The 22,468-nt window shown below is 47.3% G+C and overlaps 1 protein-coding gene and 1 non-coding gene across 3 annotated transcripts in view; both read right to left on the bottom strand.

The window, feature by feature from the left end:
* The window catches only part of CAMK1D (calcium/calmodulin dependent protein kinase ID), a 386,176-nt gene that overhangs the window by 303,363 nt on the left and 60,345 nt on the right, over window positions 1-22,468 (bottom strand). The window lies entirely within an intron of this gene.
* LOC130852884 (U6atac minor spliceosomal RNA) lies at window positions 583-713 on the bottom strand. Its single transcript, XR_009053585.1, has one exon. It is a non-coding gene; the product is annotated as a U6atac minor spliceosomal RNA (small nuclear RNA).

Here is a 22,468-nt window from a genome sequence, read left to right as displayed (position 1 = left end):
GTTGTCTGTCTGCTCCTTCAACAATGCCAGCTTTGTGAAAGCTTGCACCTTAAGGCGCCCGCTGGCAGCACCCAAAATAGTGCCTGGCACATACGACGGGCAGGTTGGCTCAGTAAGCACCAAATGCACTGACTTAGCTTCTGAGAAATGAAATGGAGCTGATGGCCTCACCTTTTCACGATGCAGTCAACCAGCTTCGCCTTCCGACACCTACTCAGTGTCAAAGGGCTTGCCCGGACAGATTCACTCTCTCTGGTTGGTCGTCTTTCGCATCCTTCAAAAAGCCGACGCAGTATAAAAAGATACACACAGGAGCCGCTCCTCTATCTATTCCTGATCGCTCCGTTCCCCTCTGCCTGCTCCAGATACACATTTGTATTAATTTCCTGTTGATCCATCCAGTGTTTCTTTATGCAAACATTAGCAAATTCACCTATAAATGTTCATACCCCAATCTTTCTTACATAAAAGTACTGAGTTGGCCAAAAAGTTCATATGTATGTATAGGGAAGATTCCCAGACCAGGACTGCATATCTGTAATGCCGGTTCACACTGCCAGACTCCCCTCCCATAGGGTTGTTAAAAAATATTGTTAGGTGGCTATAAAAGGGTGGTGACGCCTTAAATGTATGTGTGTGGTGTTGGTCACTAGAATTTTTTCCCATTCCTGTCAAGAGGAGTGTTAACCTAATTCTTCACTTTAATTAAGCCCAGGCTTTCTAAAAATTTAAATCAATGTAGCATCCCCCAATGATGGCCAGAGTTCAGTTTTTCTATTCTACTTCCATCCATAAATTCTCTAGGCTAAGAGATTTTCCCTCTAGCAACCTATTAGAAGAAAACAGGCTCTCTAAAAAAGCCTTGAAAGCCTAGTTAATATGGGGGGAATTAAATTTTTATAGGAGTATTCAGGGGTTCTAAATCAGCAGCAAGTATTTTTTTTCATCACAATACCCAAAATGACATGGAAAGAAAAACATAAATGAATATTTAAAATCTTCATTCCAATTCAGGGGACTCCCCCCCCCAAACTGGTTTATAGTCTCAGAGTTTTTAGTAATTCATGACTCTTTTTCACAGTGAGAATCTAAAATTAGAAAATGATGCCTATTTGCAGAATTAATGAAAAGGTCCTTTTCCCACTCCTTTTAGAGAGGGCATAAGGAAACAACATACTTTCACATGAGAATCTGGGCTTTCAGGAAACTGACCCCCCAGCTAAGGATATTTATCATAGTCAAGGAGCACAAAAGCAATAATCTGCTTTTGTACCAGCACGGTTTGCTAAATTCAAGGATACTAAACTAAATTCATCCCTTTGTTTGATATACAGTTGACCCTTGAACAATATGGTGGCTAGGGTACCACGCTTCCCGGAAGTCGAATATCCAAGTATAATTTAGAGTGGTTCTTCCATAGCCACAGTTCTGCATTCCAAAGATCAACCATCCACCGCTCAAACAACTGCAGATGACATAGTACTGTAGTATTTACCACTGAAAAGCATCTGCGTATAAGTGGAATCGCAGAGTTCAAATCCATGATGTTCAAGGGTCACATGTACTTTTGTATCACGCCTTCAAAATATTTTACAACCATTTGGCATGGACAATACGATATCCTTCCCTGTGAGAGTGAATGTAAACTTCAATTCTAGAGACAGTTAACCTCAATCAATAACTCGTACTCCATCCACCAGACATGCACAAGAATATTTTTAGCTGGTGTATTCATACTGGCCCCAAACTGGAAACAAACAAATGTCCATCAAGTGTAGAATGGGTATCTAAATTTCATACAACGAAACACAGCACAGCAATGGGGGAAAAATGAACAATTTATACATGCAACAAAATGAATGAATCCCAAGAAATGTAAATATGATTCTGTTCATATGGAATTTAAATCAGGCAAAACTAATTTAGGGTGACAGAGGTCAAAATAGTGATTACCTTTGGGCAGGGGGATATTGTTCCAATTGGGAAAAGGGGACCAGGGAGCCTTCTAGGGTGATGGAAATGTTCTACATGTTGATATAAGTGGTCATTACATGGGTTAAAGCTTTGAGGATTTGTGAACTTTACCATATGTAAATTATATCCAAGCTGGTCAGCTAGCATGCTAACCAAGAAGTCCTTACTCGACAAGTGGCAACTAGAAGGACTTCTGCTGTCTACGTTTGAGTAATACGAAATCCTCTGCTAACTTGATACTCAGCAATGACTTTTTTTCTTGATGAAATTGGTGGCTTGTTAATTAGCATGATAAGAGTTAAGAATGGGATCAAAAAATTTTTTTAGATACTCCCTATCCTGCTTCATACACTGCTCTCAGAATATGCTGGGGAAAAAGTATGGTTTCCATACTTTTTGTTAGGCATCAGCAAACACTGCCGACCCCAAGCCCCTGCTCCACCAGCCACTGGGTCCTCCTTCTTACCACCCCAACCTCTTCTCAGCATCTGGATGGCTCATCTCAACTCTCTCCCTTGATGAGGGGACAACTGGCCACTTAGGAAAGGAGGAGGCTCCCAAAACAAGTGCTACCTGAAGTCCCCACATCTTTGCCTGGTTCTCGGGACCCAGGGATGGAAGGTCCGTCAGCCAGAGGAGCTGCCCACAGGGACCTCAGTCATGGGCACCCCCTTCAGAGAAGCCTGGAGCTCCTCTAGGTGATAAATCTTCCAGAAAGCCTTAGCTCTTCATCCACTTCCTCTCTGCCCCACCACACACACACACACACACACACACACACACACACACACACACGCCCCCATCCTCAAGTCTCTGCCCCTCACATGCAAACAAGTAGTTTCAACAAAAATTCATTCATTCAACAAAAATTCAGAGTTTGGGCAAAATGCTGAAGATGAATTCCTTTTAAAGATGTATCTATTCCACGGACTTCGCTGGTGCTCCAGTGGTTAAAACTCTGTGCTTCCACTGCAGGGGGCTCATGTTTGATCCCTGGTAGGGGAACTAAGATCCCACATGCCGTGTGGCCAAAACAAATGAATGAATGAATGAATAAAGGCTCTTTAAAAAAAAGATTTATCTATTCTAGGAGTGCCTGTCATATGAATGACAATATTTATTGAACCATACTCTTATCAGAACTGACCTCTCTCACCCCCTCTAAATCAATTAGTCAACGAGACTAAGACAGAGGGAAGAACCCAGAAGACACCTGCGACACTGGGGCACACCCAGTCCCAAGGAGAAGGCCAGGGTAAAGGTGAAGGAGCATCCCACAGCCCTAATGGCCCTTTCCCAGCAGCGGCCCCTCCCTGTGTCCCTTCCCTCTCCCTCCTCCCGGTGCAGGAGGCTGGCCTGGAGGAGCAGGAGGGGTGGGTGCCCAGTCCCCTCTCCCTCCCTACTCCTGGGAAACTACGGGAAGCCCACCTACTTCTTCTCTCCCCTAAACCAGCGCGGCCTGAGTCAGAGGTTCAGGATGAGGAAGCCCTTTATTGTCATATACTACAGCCCTCAATTAGCTTTTCTCAAGAATAAAGTTAATATTTTGGTCTCCGTTTGTCTGAGACCGCAGCCCTACTTCTCAATTGGTTCAGAGCTCAGGTGGGAAAGGCTGTGCTGCTACACACAGCACACAGGGGCCCAGGACAGGTTTCGTGGGAAGACAAAGAAGCCTGGAAGAGGCTTCAGCGGGGCCCCTGAACAACACAGAGAATGCACCCATCACAGGGCCCGGCGGGGCTGCAGCACCTGACATCCATCCGCGAGGCAGTCACTGCATGACTTTTTCATCATTTTGTTCTTGGACAATAGGTATTTCCTACACAGGTAACCTGAGAGACCCAGCACTTAGTCTGCTTGAATAAAACACTAGCGTCTCCAATAACAAAATGAAACCAGGGCAGAAGGATGAATTAGGAGTTTGGAATTAACAGATATACACTACTATATATAAAATACATAAACAACAAGGATCTACTGTATAGCACAAAGAATTACACTCAATATCTTGTAATAACTATAATGGAAAAGAATCTGAAAAAGTACTATATATATATGTGTGTATATACATATATATGTCACTTTGCTGCACACCTGAAACTAACACAACACTGTAAATCAACTATACTTCAATTTTAAAAAAAAGCACCAAAAACACGAAATCAAAAAGACTCTCAAAGTCCTCAGCTAGCTCTAAATGGCATTATGAACATTTATGAAGCATATAAAATGCAAGGTTAAACCCAAACCTGCTGGGTTTCAAACAAATTGACTGCCTCTTTCTCTCCAGCAAGTGTACCATTTTTCTAACCAGCGAGATGTCCATGCTCAGTCTGCCCAACCTACAGGTTGACCTACAGGTCAAGGCCAGTGTGAGGCAACCACAACCTGTCTCGACTGATCCCCTGACCCAAATCACTTCCAGATTTCCACCTCATCCTGCTATAGAGCCCCAGTTTATGTCTATAAACTCTGAGTGCTCCTGGCTCCAAGAACAAGAGATAAATGGACAAAAATGAAAGCAGCTCCCTAAAGGTATTAGACATGATGCAATGTGCCTCAGAGATCATTCAGTGAGTCCTGATTCCCTGTTCCTCACATGAAGCAACTGCAGTAACACAAAGTAAATGCAGTATGTGACCTGACCACACCTGGGGAAAGCAAACAGGAACTGGTATCAGAGGATGCTAAAAAATTATTGTGTTAGTTGCGATCATGTTATTTTGGTTATATGCAGAAACTAACCTCCTTCCTTCCTTCCTTCTCTCCCTCCCTCCCTCCCCCCCCCTTCTTTCTTTCTTCCCTCCCTCCCCTTCTTTCTTCCCTCCCTTTCTTTCCTCCCTCCCTCCCTCCCCTCCTCCCTTCCTTCTTTCCTTTCTTGGAGGGGCAGGATTAATACTTAATCCATACTAAGTATTATTAGGGGTGGAATGTCAAGATACCTATTTTTTAAATTGAGATGTAACTGACATATAACACTGTGTAAGTTTAGGGTGTACAACACAGCTGCTTTGATAGCATGTTGCTGTGATACACTTACATACTGCAGTACCATTACCACTGCAGTGTTAGCTGCCAGTGCCTCCCATATTACCATTTCTTTCTTGTGGCGAGAACATTTGCCATCTAGTCTCTTAGCAACTTTCAAGTATATAATAGAGTATGTTAGCTATAGTCCCCATGCTGTGCCTTAGGTCCCCAGAACTTATTCATCTTCTAACTGCAAGTCTGTGCCCTTTGATCAACATCTCCTCAACTTCCCCACCCCCCACCCAGCCCCTGGTAACCACTGTTCTACTCTCTGCTCCTACAAGTTCAGCTTTTTTAAATTCCACATATAAGTGATTTCATACAGTATCGGTCTTTCTTTGTCTGACTTATTTCACTTAACATAACACCCTCACAATCCATCCATGTTGTGGCAAATGGCAGGATTTCCTTCTTTCTTATGGCTGAATAATAACCCATTATATCAATACCATATCTTCTTTATCCATTCATACGTTGATGGACACAGCTTGACTCCATGTCCTGGTTATTGTGATTAAGGCTGCAATAAGATATCTTCAACTTATTTTAAATATCTTAGCATTTTTTACAAATGGAGTGACTTAAATAAGCAAATGAATGAATAGCTGTCCTGACTTAAAGGACACACAGCTGGTTAGTGGAAGACCTGGGTAATAGTCAAGCATCCTTCCTCTAATGGTTTGCAAGGGACCCTTCACAATGTTTTATACTCTTCAACACCAGAGCAGCCACGCAAGGTGAGGCAGCCTTTCAGAAGGTCATTCAGGCTCCACCCACTCAGCTTTGGAAGGGCTCTGCATGGTCCACATTAGTGTGGCAAACTAGGTTTTGATGAAATGAATAAGTTGCTAGATTAGCCTTCTCCTCAGATCCAAATGACCGAGTAATGGCCAAACAGTTACTGAACGTTGGTCTGAGTAGACATCTGTTTCAAGTTTCTACGACCACATCAACGTACAGTAAATCCCCTACATACAAACCTTCAACTTTTGAACTTTCAAAAATGCGAACGTGTTTCATCAAGTCAGGAGTGAATGAAACTGCAGCTTGCCCTCCGTCTCCTACTGCTGACGACCCTTTAGCTCTATCACCTCCCACCTCCTCTCCCTTCTCCACTCAGTAACTCTTCTTGCCTGTTCACGCAATGCCAGCCCCTGGATGCCAGCTGTTGTACTGCACTACTGTACTTTTTTTTTTTCTCTTTCTTTCCTTCTTTCTTTTTTTTAAATTAATTAATTTATTTATTTACTTATTTACTTTATTGGCTGTGTTGGGTCTTTTTTGCTGTGTGCGGGCTTTCTTTTTAGTTGCCTGAGTGGGGGCTACTCTTCGTTGTGGTGCACAGGCTCCTCATTGCCGTGGCTTCTCTTGTTGCGGAGCACGGGCTCTAGGCACGTGGGCTTCAGTAGCTGCAGCACATGGGCTCAACAGTTGTGGCTCACGGGCTCTAAAGCGCAGGCTCAATAGTTGTGGCGCACGGGCTTAGTTGCTCCGTGGCATGTGGGATCTTCCTGGAGCAGGGATCGAACCCGTGTCCCCTGCACTGGCAGGTGGATTCTTAACCACTGTGCCACCTAGGAAGCCCTGTACTACTGTACTTTTAAAAGTTCTGTACTATAAGATTTAAAATGTTTTCTCAGTTCTTGTGTTTTTTACGTATTATTTGTGTGAAAAGTATTATAAACCTCTTACAGTACAGTACTATAGAGCCAACTGTGTTAGTTGGGTACCTGGCTCAGCTTTGTTGGACTTACAAACAAATTGGACTTATGAACATGCTCTAGGAATGGAACTTGTTCGTATGTAGGGGACTTACTGTACCAACAAACTAGAATCTCTCATCACGTAATAACACGACCTAACAGAATTAGTGTATATTCATACAGTAATAACCATGAACTGCTTACTATGTACCAGGGACTATTCTAAGTGTTTGACAAGAATGATCTCAGTTCACCATTGTAACATCCAAAGAGATTACTGTCTCCATCGTACAGTTGAAGGGACCGGAGCACAGAGAGTTTAAGAAACGTGCCACGGCCACAGAGCCTTAACGGACAGCGTCACAGTTTAGGATGAGTCTGCCATACGTTCTCCTTGGGCTGCACTCCGTTTCCACATTGTCATACCCACTGTTATTCACTGGGAGAAATGGTCTAGGGATAGTTCTCCTTGCTGTCCTTAAAAATAGTACTAAAGAATGAAAACAAAAGGTAAAAGAGAAAAACCGAATCCGTCCTACAGGCCCAAACAAAATGTCCAATGTCATAAAAATCTTTCACTTTGCTTTTCTCATGAAAAATTCAAATCATTCAAATGCCCCCTCTCTTCTCCAAACAAATCTGGGCTAGAAAGCCAGGCAGCTCTGTGATTTCCCCTCCAGAGACCTATCTGGAGGCTCCCCACTAGACAGCAGAGGTCCAGCTGCCCACTCAGCCTCGCACCCCAATGTGACTGCCAGCTGCCAGCCATTCCCTCACGGGCTCCCGGCGAGTTTCTGCAGAAAAGTCTTCACACACGTGCATAGGAAATAAAGAAGGATGCAGTCAACCTTCCAATACCTTCTCTAATGCTTCCAGTACTGACAGTGACTTTGAATGAACCTTTATAATTAAATTACTTTGTTAATGTTGTGTCTTCAAAGCTAAAATGAGAAACAAGACTAAAAAGGTCAGATTGAAACAACCGATTCTAGAAAAGGTGAGGTGTCTCAGGATGAACTGGGGATCCTGCCAGTTGGAACGCTCCATTCCAGAGCCCTCTGTCTCCATTAATCCAATAGGGATGTGTTAAGGGCGTCTCGTGTAATTTTAGAAGGAGTCACAGAATTCTCAAAGGAGGCCAAAGTCAAACCAAGATACAGCACATGTAGTATCTGAAAGTATGGAGGGAAGGGTAGACTAAAAACCAGACCAACAAGAACCAAGAGTTCTCACTCCAAAAGGTTCAGTAAGTACTGGCATGGACGTTTCTGCACAAAGGCCTTGATCACAAAACGAAAAAGGATTTTTTATCTGGGCTACTTTCCCTACTTGAAAAACCTGAGTTTCCTCAAAAATTAGTAGGCTGAATGAGGAAGGTAATTAAGGCCAATAGGCCATGTTTCCTATCTGCCGTGGAAATGAACAGTGATATCTACAGATAATAAGAGCCTCTCACACGGAACAGCTTCCTTTCACCAGCTGGGAGCTTCTCGTTCCTTCCCCGAATTTATTATTGTTAAAATTAGTATTTGACATTCACCAAATGCCAAAAGCAGGCCTCTATCTGCTATTATGACTACATCATTTGCTCACCTCTGAACTGAAGTTTCAAAACATTGTTAACTTCGGCGCAGAAAACAACAGGCATGCAGATAAGGAAGGCAATTCGAAGTTATGCTAACAATAAAAATAAATCAGCAGTATAATTTTCATCCGTTGGCAAGGCAGGCTTTATGGTTTTTACGTTAAAAAGACTGGGAACTCTTTTTCTTTTAATGATTGCAGACAGTGCAAATGCGATGGTTACAATGGCGAAAGCCATGTCAGGAAAAGACCTTGGGACAGACATTACTAGGCAATGAAACTCTGCAAACTCAAAGGCAAGTTTGTCTGTTCTGCAGCCCTGCTTGCCCATATTTTGGTGCTAATATGTATCTCACAGTCAGGAATGGCAAGACCAACATGGAAGCCAGCCAAGTAACAAGGGACAGGCGACCTAGGCCTGTCCTTCACACCAAAGAAGCCACAACAAAAATGATAGAACCAAAGCTAATTCTAATAAAACTCTAGCTCTGCAGTTTTTAAACCAGTTCTAAGGTGGTTTCATTTTAGAATTCTCACATGAACTCAACCAGCACAGTCTCTTCTTCAAAGTCTCCGAGACCAGGGAAATGGCGATTTCCTTGGTCCTTCTCATAAGGCAATTACGATATTATATTGTAACCACTCACTGCTATGCTTGCCTGTCCCCTCCCCTGCACGACAGGGCCCGGCCCTCAAAACACCAGAACACCATTCGTCCACCTGTTTGTCTGACAGCAGCGGCTGGCTCAGACCGGACATCCGTCATCTCCATTCCATAAATACTGAAAAGACCTTTATAAACATGGAATCCCTGAGAAGACTTTCTGCTCATAAATATCCTTCCGACTTAAGCCAAAATTTCACTATTAACGGTTAATTTCTTTGGCTCCGTCTTTCACAAAGTAGATCTCTCTGAAGGGTGTCACTATTTTCTCATCGGCTGTGAGCTAATGTAGAAAGGGAGTAAAAGAAAATGGCTCAAAACTGAAGGCAAAGATTAAAGACGAAAGACACAGTGAGGAAGAAGTGGAAAGAGTAAAGGAAACGAGAAGAAAAGATAAGGGGGGAAGGAGGCAAAGACATACCCGCCTTCTTCGGTTCGGCCTCCTCTCCTGGAGGAATTGTGGACGCCCCTGGGTGTATTCACTCCTGCCGTGCTTCTCCTTACAAATGCAATGGAGGAAGCAGGTTTTCAAGGTCCCCAAAACTCTCAACAGCAGTTGAAAGTCTCTTTTTGAAAGTTTCTTTTTTCCTTTTTAGAAATAAAGAAAGCAAAACGAAAGGAGAGAACACTCCACACACCACTTTCATGACCTCAAAGAGCAACACCATTAGACTTTGGACATGAAGACTCTGCCTGCAGGTGAATGCTTGAGGTTTGGGGTGACCAGGAAAGGAAGGGCTTTACAGATCCAACTGAAATGAAACGTTAAGAGAATGAAGTTCTGCTTCTGTATAACGTTTATGAGAAATCAAAGTTTTAAGAAAAGCAAATTACTAGAAGAGACTACTTGAACAACTTCTTGAGCACATGGTTTAAATTTTATTGAGTTTTTGGTCCATTCTAATTCATTAATGAGACCTGGAGAATTATCGCTGCTTGTTTTTATGCCATTGAAGAGATTCTCTTTTATAACTTTAAACACAAATGGCAATTTCCATTTTCTCACCTTTCTGTGCAAGAAAATTCAATTTATACAATTTCCAATCCATTCTATGTTCTAGAGATTTTACTGAAACTGACTATTAGCAAGTGCTTCTCAGGTTATTTGAGGATTTTGGTTTCCATCTTTGAGTACAGAGTAGACTAAAGAAAAGTTAAGCTTGGACGAGAGAGGGGAAGAAGAGAGTTTGCCTTTTGTCACATCAAATTAAACAGAACAAAACAAACTATATATATATATATATCCAAAAGGACTAAAATACAACAAGAGTGGCAGGAGGAAAAAAACAAGCAACAGCTCCACCCTTTCATAATTACTACATATTTTAAAAGAGACTTTTATGAGGAGTTACCAGGAATAAACAAACCCCAGGCCAAGGGAGCCCCATCTCTGCCTTTCATCAGATTTAAAGAGAAGTTCCTGCTATAAAGTAAGACATGTCAGGCCACTAAATTCTTCCCCATTTTGTTTAGACAAACAAAATTGCCTCAGCCTGCCTGGTATCAAAGACACAGCAGGAGACACGAAGGAAGTGCTGGCCCCTCTCAAGTGCAAACCACTAAGGAACACAGCTCTGCAGCTTGTTCATGCGGCAGATGTTGACACCGACGATGCTAACGGAAAGAGAGAGGATGAACAGTAAGAGGAGAAATGCACAGTTGTCATCACAGCCGAGCCCTCACAGGCACATTGCAGACCATACAATGCACACTGCAGGCCTATCAATGTCATCTCCACAGCGCACTGAATGGTGATAACGCTTCCTGCAAATATAAAGGGATGCACATTCACAAAATAATTTTGAAAACATGTGGCTCTTGCTGTCTGGCCTCCGGTGAAGAAATGCATCCACAGCCGAGCACATTCAATCAATATGAAACCACAACAAACAACCGTTCCGGTCTCTGAATCACACACGATCCTTTTGTGCACAGAAAGCACCTGTCATATAACTTCAAAAATGAGTTGCGGAAAAGAAAAATAATTTTAGCCTGTGGGATAAGGAACAATAGTCCTCAGACAGCCAGGCACTAGGGCTTGGAATAACAGCTCCTGGGAGATGCAGACAAGAGTGCCTGACGTCTCTCCTACACAGACGACAGTCTACCACCCATGAGGGGGTGCATGGCTCCGTTTTAATAATTGGGAGGGGAAGATGGGAAAGACTCCTGCACCAGCAGGCTAAGATCTCAGGAAAATTCCATGGAAAACCCAAACTGATACACGTATTATGTATTTCTAAAAAAAAAAAAATGAGAGTAACATGGTGCTGTTTGAGGATGTGGTTTATACTCACTGTCCAAAGGCAAGTCTCTATTTTTTGTTGTCTGACTGAAGTCAAAACTATTAACAGTGTGGCAGAATGGGGCAAGGCAGGAAGGAAAGAGACAGGCTTCCTCTACACTACAGAGGACAAACCCATCGCATCTCAACCACGATGCCTCAAATTTCAGAAGTTACGGCGAGGATTTTAAATCTCAAGGTGAATAATCCTTAGCATTGACTCTAAAAATGTAGACTTACTACCCCTGGTGAGAGGTCAGCAGTAGTGAGCAAATTTCATTGCAATATATAAGTCCCAGGCCAGTAAAATGAATAGAAGGGGGTCCCAGCAAACAGGAAGGTGACCACATGGTAAAGACGTGCCCAAGCAGCTCTACTGATAGAGTAACCTGGGCTTAGCTTAGAAACAGGGTTTTCTTAGAAGCTGAACACGCCATTTTAGAAAGAGAGTGAATTCACATCCTGGGGAGTTAAGCTTTTTCATCCTTCCAATTCAGAGAGGACAACAGCCACATACATAATTCCATCAGGGCAGAGGACCAACGGGGGCCATTACCTGATGCGAAGGAAAGGACCCAGGGGTGGAGACAAGAGGCCAAGAGCGGCTCAGAATGAGGAATCTCCAAGCCAGGTCTGCAATTAAGGGTCCAAGGTGAAGAGGATGAGGACCAACGCCCAGGAAGCAGGGCAACAGCTTCAGCGGCCGGAACCGCTCTGTGAACCTGGCTCGGAGCAGGGTGTGCGGGAAGCAACCACAGCAGGCCTGCCTTGCAGCCTTGGAAGGGGCTGCTTCCAAGGCTGGCCCTTGACGGCCATCCGAGAGCTTGGATTTGCAAAGGGTTCCCACCATGCAAACTGAAGCCTGGCTCACTGTCCGACACTGTTCATGTATCAGTGTGGTTCGGGTCTGAGTAGGACAAAAAGGTGAGGTAAGGGAGAACTCGCTCTCTGCCTGACAACTCAGCTGGGACCTCAGTGTTAGACGCCTCTGCCCTCAGACTGGGTCTGACACCATTGGCTCTCCAGCTTCTCGGGCCTTCGGACTTGTGGGCTGGAATTACACCACCAGCTCTCCCGGGCCTCCAGCTGCTGACTGCAGATCAGGGCACCTCTCAGCCTCCATAATGACACGAGCCAATTCCTCATGATAAATTACCTATATATCTACTTATCTACCCACCTACCTATCTACCCATATATCTACCCATCTACCTATCTATCCATCTATCTACTTATCTACCCATCTACCATCTAACTACCCATCTACCTATCTATCTACCCATCTACCTATCTATCCATCTATCTACCTATCTATCTCCTTTTGGTTCTGTTTTCCTGAATAATACAAGAATATTATTTCATAGGTTTGAGGCTACCACAAGGAACTTTTTAACTTTTCAATTATGGATGGATAGTTGCTAACTTATGTCCTAAATTTCTGGAATCATTAAGCAATCACCTGTTAGGTGCTATTATCCCTAACGCCACTGGTTAATTTGGGCTAGTAATGAAGGTTCACAAGGAGTGGGAAAAACTGCCTGGAATATAGAAGTCAGGACCCCCGCCTACTTCGCAGCTTTGACTAGACCCAGCCCTGCTCCAGCCCCCGATACCTAGAGCAGTAGACCGCTACCGGGCACCCGCGATCCGGGCTCAGCACCAGGCCCTTCACACACATTATCACAAAACCTCACACCCTGAAGGACTCTCCCATTTTGCAGATGGGATTCAGAAAGGCGGAGCAATTTTTCAGAAGTCACAAGTCAGGGACTTCCCTGGTAGCACAGTGGTTAAGAATCCGCCCACCAATGCAGGGGACACGGGTTCAATCCCTGGTCCAGGAAGATCCCACATGCCACGGAGCAACTACGCCTGTGTGCCACAACTACTGAGCCTGTGTTCTAGAGGCTGTGAGCCACAACTACTGAGGCCTGAGTGCCTAGAGCCCATGCTCCGCAACAAGAGAAGCCACTGCAATGAGAAGCCCCCACACTGCAATGAAGAGTAGCCCCCACTCTCTGCAACTAGAGAAAGCCCACTGACAGCAATGAAGACCCAATGCAGCCAATAAAATAAACAGACAAACAAACAAACTTATTAAAAAAAAAAAAGAAGTCACAAGTCAAGGTGTGTCTGGTTCCAAATCCCACACACTCTATACCATCGCCCTATGGCCAACTACAATTTGAGAAACACTCCAACAGACTGGGTTTTGTTTCGAAGAAAAAAATTTCAGGGCTGGTTATTCAAGGTAAAAAACAAAAAACAAGACAACTATAGAAAAGTAGCAGAGCTTTTCCCTGTTGCCATATGCAAAAATACTCAGTATCACCGTCGGCCTTTGTAAATACCAAGGGTACGCTGAGAAGAACAGCCTCAGCCCAGGGGAGACTCCAAAGACAGAAGGAAAAGTCGCTGAAATTCACGGCACCAGCTGCCCCTAAAGTGGGAGAATATTCATATAAGTGTCTCATTTCACTCGAGCTGAGGATAAAACTGTACTGTGCCTACGAAGGCTTCCACGAAAGTACTGAACGTGTACTTTCCTTCTGGGAGTCTGGAATGTGGGTACCTGCCAGGCAGAGGTGCCTACGTGGTCAGCAACCCTGGCTGCCGAGTCTCTCGTGAGCGTCTCCAGTAGACACCATCTCACACACGGGGTCACAACTCGCTGCTGGGGAATTAAGCTCATTCTGTGTGACTCCACAGGGAGAGGACTCTTGGAAGCTCACACCTGGTCTCCCTGGACTTCACCCCATGTGCCTTTTCCTTTTGCTGATTTTGCTCTGATTCCTCTCACTATGAGAAATCACAGCATTGAGCCAGGCAACCTGCTGAGTCCTGTGAGTCCTCCTAGCAAATCACCCAACCACAGGGGTCTTGGGGTCCCTAACCCAGGGGGCTTCCTACTTATCTTGTGAGTGATCAACGAAGCCCTGGTACCACAGATGCTCAAGACCCAACGCTTTGCCGTGTAGACCAGGAACACACATCTGCCGTCCCATCACACCCAGGCAGGGACCATACTTCAAACTCAGAGGCACTTTACAGATCCGCCCAAACTTGGACAGGAGGAAGCACAGCAGCCTAAAATCCTTGCCAAATGGACAGTTAGCCCTCCCCGTTGACAGCGGGATCCTAAACACAGCCATTCCCCAGGTGAGGCTTGACCACGCGTAGCACTGGGATGACACAGAGCCGAGAGATGGCCAGGAGCGGGGCTGCTAACGTGTATCTGCCCTGCAGGCTCACCACTCTGCGTGTTAGTCAGGGTTCTCCGGAGACACAGAACCAGTAGGAGATACAGAGAGGCGTAAACAGAGATTTATTATAGGAACTGGCGCACACAGTCACGGAACCCGGGAAGTCCTACGATCTGCTGTCTGCCAGCTGGGGACCCAGGAAAGCCAGAGGTGCAACTCAGGCTGAGTTCAAAGGCCCAAGAATCAGGGAAGCCAAAGGGTTAAGTCCCAGAGTGTGAAGGGCCAAGACCCAGGGGCTCCAACGTGCAAGGGCAGGAGAAGATGGACGAATGTGCGCGTCCTCCGCCTTTCTGTTCTACTCAGGCCCTCAGGACTGGATGAGGCCCCCACGTTAGGGAAGCCCCCCTGCTTTACGCAGTGTACTCATTCGAATGCTCACCACCTCCTGAAACACCCTCACAGACACACCCAGAAATAATGTTTCACCGGCTCTCTGGGCATCCCTTAGCCCAGCCAAAACATACTGCTGCAAAAATGCTCTGAATCCATGGCTTTGTTTTTCCTTCTTTTTTGTGGTTTTTATTCAGCGAATATACAGCAACTGCCAGCTTGCTGGAGAACCACATGCAAGACATTCTGGGGAGACACTATCAATAAGGTCCTGTTTCCCTTCGAGCCACGTGAACCCTGAGCAAGCGTTCCAAAATTCCATGCGTCGGAACTACCGAGTTCTGCTTCCCTTACCCAACGTCACCCTTCTTTTGTTGACTAAACCACCAGGGAAAATCGGGGGAGAGAACGTAAGAAACCCTAGACTATTCTGTTTGAAAAAGTAAATATAAAAAAAAATCAAATCCTTTAATCTGAGAAAGGGAGAAAAAAAAAAAAAGAATACCATGCAACCTGGGAGAGGAAATGAGGACAGAAAGAATTCCAGCCTTTGGTAATAAAACGCTGTGGTCTGCAGAAGGGCACTTGGTAGTGATGAGAAAAAGCAGCAAATCTCCAGGAAAGTGTCGGGCGTCAAAGCAGTGGAGGCTGGGAAAGGTATTCCACCGGGAGACTGGAGGATCTCCACACCCCACTCATCTTTTAAGAGAAGAAGGGCATACAGGGGGTAGCTCTGAGGCTGGCTGAGATGAAACCTAACCCAGCATCAGCTGTGCGGTCTGTGGGTTTCTCCCTGGGGATATGATGTCATCTTTGCCCCACCCATAACCCACCCCCTCCCCAATGCCCAGAATGCATCTGGGCACAGTCAGCGGTTCTTTTCAGTTATCCAGTGAGAGTTCAGGGACTGTTATGTAGCATCTGCACTTACTTTAATTGGCGGGGGGGGGGGGGGCGCCTTGCACAAGACTCTCCCCAGGGGTCTCCCCTCCTTGCTGTGCGGGCTCTCCCATCACTGACGTGTCTCCATCTTGGGAGCAGACGGCTAGAATACGGGCTTCAAAGGGTGCCAAGCATGACCTCCCAATGACAGCAGAGCATGGGTGACCAGGACACTGTGAGGCTGGACACTGGGGAGTCTTCAGGGAGAACGCAACCCCGACACCTCCAGCAGCACAGGTAAGTGCTAGCGCCTGACACTATCCATCCACCCGTTCATTTATTCATTCCCACTTAGGAGGGAAAAGTAAAAGACTTCAAACCTGGCCCAGCCCCCCAGCTAGACCTGCCAGAGACCCACAAACACAGATACAGCAGATGAATGAGCCCTGGAATCACCACAGCACTGCCTGCAAACAAACATGGGCTGATGGAAGAGGTGTCAGAGTCACAGCTCGTGCAGTTGGTAAAACTCTCTGGGGCTGTCTCCCCCCAACCAGGGGCAAGTTCTAGTCTGTCTCTTTGGGCCCAACAGCCCCCCACTCCCACAATCACCAAAGGGGAAGAACTGCCCTCGGTCGCTAGGAGAAGCATTACCCCCTGTCCCCAAAGAGCCCACAGAATCTAGAAATCAGCCTTCCCCAGATTCATTTTTCCTAACGCAGAATGAACCAAAGGGTCCCCGCAGTCGGCTCTGCTCAAGGAGACGTGCTGAGCCTTCTCAGCTGTCTTTTCCCAGGTGTGACCTGACTCTCCAGACTCCAACTTGTGGCTGAAAAGAAAGTCACAGCTGGGGGTGGTAGGATGTCCGAAAAAAACAGTCAAGAGCTGTAAGAGGCTACAGAAAACGTCTCCAAATTCTCAGTGGAAGCGAGGAGGTGGTAAATCTTTTTTTCTTTTTTAATTTTTATGGAAGTATAGTTGATTTACAATGTTGTGCCCCTCTCTGCTGTACTAAATCTTAAAATGTAGTATAGAAAAGATGGATAATAGCCATCACGCCTAGCTTCCCTAGGCAATCCCTTCAGGGAAGCAGAAAATTAGGGGAAAAGTCAGGTGTGGTCACGCAGGCAACGTGAGAGGCCTGCAAAGGAGGCACATTTCCCCACGTCCCTGTCCCTGGCGGGGGAAGGACACACATTCCACCCACCAGCCCTCTGGCTGCTCCTCCCATCAGACGGGCGCTCTGAGGGGTCACACTGGCTTTTCTTGAGCCCTGGTGAATCTTTCAAGCAAATTATTCCTTGAGGAGATGGGGACCGTGTATCACCTCTTGGTGGTGTGTGACTACCCCGTGCCCTTGGGGGTGTCTGAGGACTGGGCCCGTACCCCACTCAGCACCTGGGTCCCATGTCTTTGCATTATCTCCTTTCATCCCAGTGACTGTAGGATCCCAGCCTCAGATTGATCCAGACCTGAGTGCAAGCCCAGTTCCCTCCCACGCGGTAAGGAACCAGCTAAGAGCTGATCCCGGTGTCCACGTCTGCCCTCGGAAACCAGGGCTGACGGTGCAGTCATGAGAAACAGCCCGAGGGCTCCACGTGGCATGTTGCGGAGGAGATGCGTGTCTGATTAACTTTCCCACAAAACTGCCTTTAATGTTTTGGTTTCTTGTTTTCATTTGTTCTTCCTTTCTCTACTACAGTAATAAGACACCGAGAACAAGGTGGAGGGAACATACATTTTGGAAAATCAGAAAATGAGGCCACGCTCCTGATTTGTTATGCAAAAGCCAATAGAAGCATTGAAAAATATGAATCCCACTGAGACACAAAAGCTCCAAGATTGCAAAGCTCCAGAGGGAAGCAAGAGAGAAATCTAACACTCAAGACACGTGGGTTCCGGTTCCAGCTCTGCCCCTGGGGAAGCGTGTGGTCGCTGCAGTCTGGGCAGCTCTTGGACCAACATTTCTTCATACAAAAAATCAGCAGCGTCCCGCCTCACTCGCAGATTACAGCACATGGCCCACAAGTAGGACAAGGGGAACCTTGTGTAATTAATTCATATGACTTGGGGTGAAGGCTAATTCGATGTCGTGGAAGCTCTAGACATTCTGAAGCAATCTGATCCCTTTCACATTCACCAGAAGCAAAAACTTGGGGCTGCAGGGGGGCTGTCCTCCTGTCACATGGCCATCAGCCCCCCTCCCAGGAGGGCTACCTGCCCCACAACACTTGATGCCCTTACAGAGCCGCTGGCTGCCCTGGGGGGTCACATTTATCACACTGCTTTGCCGAGCAAGCCCTCTTTTTATGGCGAGTGCCAAGGTCAACATCAGTTTAATCCCCTCCAAATGCTTGCAAATTCCAAAAGAGGCGGATCTGAAGTGATAAGAGGTTTTGACGATTATCCGGCTTCTGACTTGTGTCCGAGAGAGAAGGGCAAGAGAGAGAAGGGATGTGTGTGTGTCTCCATCCTCGTTTTCCAGGGGCACCTGTGTGGTCACCTTCCTTAGGCCTGAACTGGGTGCCGACGGTTTGCCAGCCTCTGTACGAAGCACCAGGCACACCGGCATGGACGTGTCGAGTCACAGGTGTCAGGAGAGAGACAGCAGGGCTGGGAAGGGCCACTGTGACGCTGGGTGCCCAGGGATGAGTGCTCCAAGGAGGCGACACTGAAACTGCCAGGAGGAGAGGCCAGCGAGGCCAGAGAGAAGGGAGAAGGAGGAGGCAGGAAAGAGGCAAGAGCAGATCCAAGGCCCTGAGCTGGGGAAGCGCCTGGGTGCTGGGAGCCAGTGGCTGCAGCGGCTGGTGAGGGAGGCGTGACCGCAAGAATGAGAGGGCGGCTGGGGAAGGGGGCAGAGGCCCCACACCTGAGCCTCTGGGCCAAGGTGATAACGTTGGGTTGTGTTCTGCACGCGGTGGGAAGCGGATGGAAGCTCTGGAACAGGACGTGCCTTGACTGCCGTCTTCCAGAGTTGCCATGATGTTCTTGTGGAGGAGGCGACATCCACGAGGGATAGAATGAGGGCCTTCCCTGGTGGTCCCGTGGCTAAGACGCCGTGCTCCCAATGCAGTGGGTCCAGGTGCGATCCCTGGTCGGGGAACTAGACCCCACATGCCGCAGCTAAGAAATCTTCATGCCACAACTAAGACCCAAAGCAGCCAAAAGAAACATAAATAAATATTTTTAATGGAATAATTTTTTAAAAAGGACAAAACGAAAAGGGAGGAAGCACTGGAAGCTCCTGCCTCTGCCCAGGAGAGAGAGGATGGTGCCTGGAATTCAGGTGGTGGAAACAGAGATGGGGAGGAATGGACAGCTCTGAAGGATGTCACGGGGCAGAATTCTGGAACTAGAATAAGAACCTGCAGTGAGAAAGAACGGTGAGGTCTGAGTCTTATAGCAAGTGTGTACCTCAGTCCAATTCCCAACTCAGAAGCCCAGGCGAGAGGGCTCCCAGGAGTCAGCAACAACGCTCAACAGGCCCAGCACCTTCCTGCCAAGAACGCGTGAGTTCCGTAAAGCGAGGCACGTCCCGCTAGCCCTGTGACAGCTCCCAGGGAGGAAAATACACGAACCGAATGAAGGAACGGACACAGAAAGCCGGCCTCCGGGGCTGCAGGGCAAGGACTCTCCCCACTCCCAGCTCTGCCTTCTGCCCTCCTGGGTCCCGCTCTCTGCCCCACAGGACAACTCAGCCAGTGGCACTGTAACAGGGAAGGACAAATCTGACTCAGTGTTAGATTTGTTTCTTTCACTTTAACCTCTGCATTCTATTGCTCTAGCTTAGAGTTAAGGATGTTGTCTATAGCTTTTCTCAAGGGTCTGACCTTCAGAGTATAACACTTTTCCATTTCTGCAGAGATAAAAAATTGCAGAACAGAGAATAGCATTTGTCTCATTGGAGGTTTACAGGAACATTACGACCTGACTGGACAAAAGATTCCTGCATCAAGAAGTTCGCAACAGGGCTTCCCTGGTGGTGCAGTGGTTAAGAACCTGCCTGCCAAAGCAGGGGACACAGGTTTGATCCCTGGGACGGGAAGATCCCACATGCTGTGGAGCAACTAAGCCCATGTGCCACAACTACTGAGCCTGTGCTCTAGAGCCCGCGAGCCACAACTAGTGAGCCCGTGTGCTATAACTACTGAAGCCCGAGTGCCTAGAGCCCATGCTCCACAACAAGAGAAGCCACTGCAATGAGAAGCCCTTGCATCACAATGAAGAGTTGCCCCCACTTGCTGCAACCAGAGAAAGCCCACTCACAGAAGACCCAACATAGCCAATAAATAAATAAATAAATAAATAAATATTAAAAAGAAGAAGTGTGCAACAACCAACTGCGGCCCTCACTCTCCTTGCCTTTAAAAATGCTTTGCTGAAAGCCTTCAGGGAGTTCATGGTTTTGCAGGGCATAAGCCACCCGTCTCCTTGCATGGAACTGCAGTAAACCTTTCTCCACTACAAACTCCGACGTTTCGGAGTCTGTTTGGTCTCACTGTGCCTCGGGGACACAAACGTGCATTTGGTAACAGCATCACCCAGGCTCCCACGGGTGACGGTCAGAGGGCAAGAGAGAGAGGTCAGGGTATCACATGCCTGCCCCCTCCATGCTCAGGTCCAGGGTTCCAGCAATGGCCCTGTCCCCACAATCATGGTTCCCTGTGGCACCCATCCTCCAGGGCTCACTGGGCTCCTCTCTTTGCTCCTCTGCCAGTGGCCGGGGGTGGGGGATGGGGGACTAGACCTTGGGCGCCCAAATCTGTCAGTGATTCCCTCACCCCCTCCCACTTCGGTCATGAGCCCCTCCGTTACAGTCTCTCATTGGAACCAACTAGAGTGGGTCCCCTTCCTGCGGGGACCTCATTTGAAACACCAGGGATGCCCAGGTGCCTGGAAAATCCTCTAAACCAGAAACACAGCAGCCCATCCAGCAGAGGGATGTGCCTTCCTGGTGGCACGGGTTGACTCCACATCCGGTCCAACTATTTCAAAGCGCAAAGATGTCTCGTTAAAGAGGAATCGTTGCAGGGCTCAAAATAACAGCTTCTCATGCACGGTGTGCTAAAGAGGAAACTGTAAAGTAATAGCAGGATTGGCTAAAGTTAGCTAAGGTTGAAGAGCTGACGTATACCTGGCATGACCGGGGCTCCAGTATAATCACAGCGAGCCTGGATTCTTTAATAGCAGGAGGAGAATTTTCTAGTTATTATTTCCAATCCCTCCACCAATGCATTCAAGAATATAATTCTTAACGCAGGATTTTACAGTTTTCTTGTCTTCATATACAAATGGAGACGACTGATACGTGCCATTTTCTTATTTGGGAGGAATCCTACTTTAACCTTGCCCATGTACTCACCTGTTTCACAAATTCACATCAGTATTTCTCGATACTGGTGGGCACCGGGCCAACCTCAGAGAGCAGTGACCAAGATACAGTCCCTCGCTCTCAAGGAGATGAGAATCTAGTTTTGAGGAGTGAGATGAAGAAACACAAAAGCGAATGCAAGGCAGTAAGAGGAGCTCAGAGCTCAGTACGGGAGCTGGGGGAACCTGCGGCGGGGGGGGCATCTTATGCAGCGTGCAGGAGAGAACAGGGAAGGTTTCTGGGTGAGATGACATCGAGGCAGAGGCCAGGAAATGGGCAGTAGCCAGCCTGAGAGAGGAGATGGGGGGAGTCAGGCTGGACCCACGAAAAAGTGGAAGAGGAAACAGGACACAGCTACGGGTGTTCAGAGCGGCTGAAGCACAGTGTGACCAGAAGGACAGAGGTGAGGAGGCGGGGCCGTGGGCGTCACCTCGTGAACGGCCTTATCCATTGGGAAACCATACAGTTTATCACCCTAACCAGGACATGCTAAGAGGGACATGTGTGCGCTGAGACTGTCCCAGACACGCCAGACACGGGGTCAGTCCACTTACACGACACGTGAGGCAGTTCACGCTTCACCCAGACAAGTGCCTGATGGGGTATGAGCAGAGGAGTAACACAAGCAGACCTGTGCTTTTAGGAAAATCACCGTGGGCCCCTCGCGGACGATAAGCTGGAGAAAAGCTGCCACTGAAGCCCGTGAGGGCAACTAAGATGTCGCCGGAAACATTCAGGAAGGAGATGGCGGGTGGCCTCCCTGCATGGGGGCGGGGGAGGGGTCCGTGTTCACAGAGGAATGCAAGACATTTACCTCGAAATTTACAATGTGGGAGAGGGATGAGAGATGGGGGCTGGCAGGACAGAAGCCAGGCAGAGGAAGGAGTCCACCTGTTAACTGGATGTCTGGCTGGGGCAAGGAGAGAAGGATGCTGACCGGGGGCACTCAGGTGGGGAGGAGTGGGGGTGGGGGCGGGTTCACTCAAGACGTGCTGGGCTTGATTTTCAGGGACACCCCGGGAGCCGCTGGATACAGGGGTCAGGGCTCGGGAAGGAGACCGCGTCTGGAAATGGGGACTTGGGACTTGTCATCACACATGTGATGGTCCAAGTGCCCCTGAATTTAGGAGAAAAGTCTCCATGGAGGGGTGGGGTGTACAGCCGCAGTGAGTGGAGGAGTGAGGGGACAAAGAAGCAAACTGGGTGAGATCCTGGAGGGTGCACTCCATCGGGGGCTGGGGGACATCAAATAAGACAGATGGGGACCTGAAGCAGGAAGCTACAGGGTGTACCTGAATAGAGCAAATGTCATCACCCCGGCGCTGGTAAAAGGCCCCCTTACATCCAAACCCACACCATTCAGAATCTTTTTTACTTCGGTAC

Source organism: Hippopotamus amphibius, chromosome 4 (genome assembly GCF_030028045.1).
Source record: "Hippopotamus amphibius kiboko isolate mHipAmp2 chromosome 4, mHipAmp2.hap2, whole genome shotgun sequence".
Classification (NCBI taxonomy): domain Eukaryota; kingdom Metazoa; phylum Chordata; class Mammalia; order Artiodactyla; family Hippopotamidae; genus Hippopotamus; species Hippopotamus amphibius.
This window is presented reverse-complemented; position numbering and strand designations above follow the sequence as displayed.